Here is a 489-nt window from a genome sequence, read left to right on the forward strand (position 1 = left end):
CCCTCCTACCGTCCACCCTCACCGCGTACATCTTCGCCCTGAGCCCGACGAATTCTGTCATTATCGCGCCATTGTTCTCGTCCTTCATCAAACCCGGCACTTTTTTATTCGCGCGAGGCGTACCGTACGCGTTGTCCATGGGATAATCGCTCGTGTCGAATCGAGCGATATCATGTTTCATCGTCTCGTAAACATCCTCGCACTCGAGATGGTATATGAGACTGTCCGTGTCGGTGTACATGACCTTGCACTTGTCGCGGTACAGCGGCAACATGTACTCGTGGTGAAATTCGTACAGGCAGACTTTTGATACGTCGAGTATACACATACCCACGTAAATCGGCTTGTAGAATCGTACCTTGAGTTTACGCAGTTCGACGGCGATTAAATTTTCCGCGAAAACGCTGCGGCTGTGAAAATTTGGTTTCGCGATCAGCGCCTCCGCGCCGTGTCTACCCTCCCATGTCGTCGCCAGTCTCACGTCGACGT

This window comes from Wasmannia auropunctata, unplaced genomic scaffold (genome assembly GCF_000956235.1).
Source record: "Wasmannia auropunctata unplaced genomic scaffold, wasmannia.A_1.0 LD336076.1, whole genome shotgun sequence".
Taxonomy (NCBI): domain Eukaryota; kingdom Metazoa; phylum Arthropoda; class Insecta; order Hymenoptera; family Formicidae; genus Wasmannia; species Wasmannia auropunctata.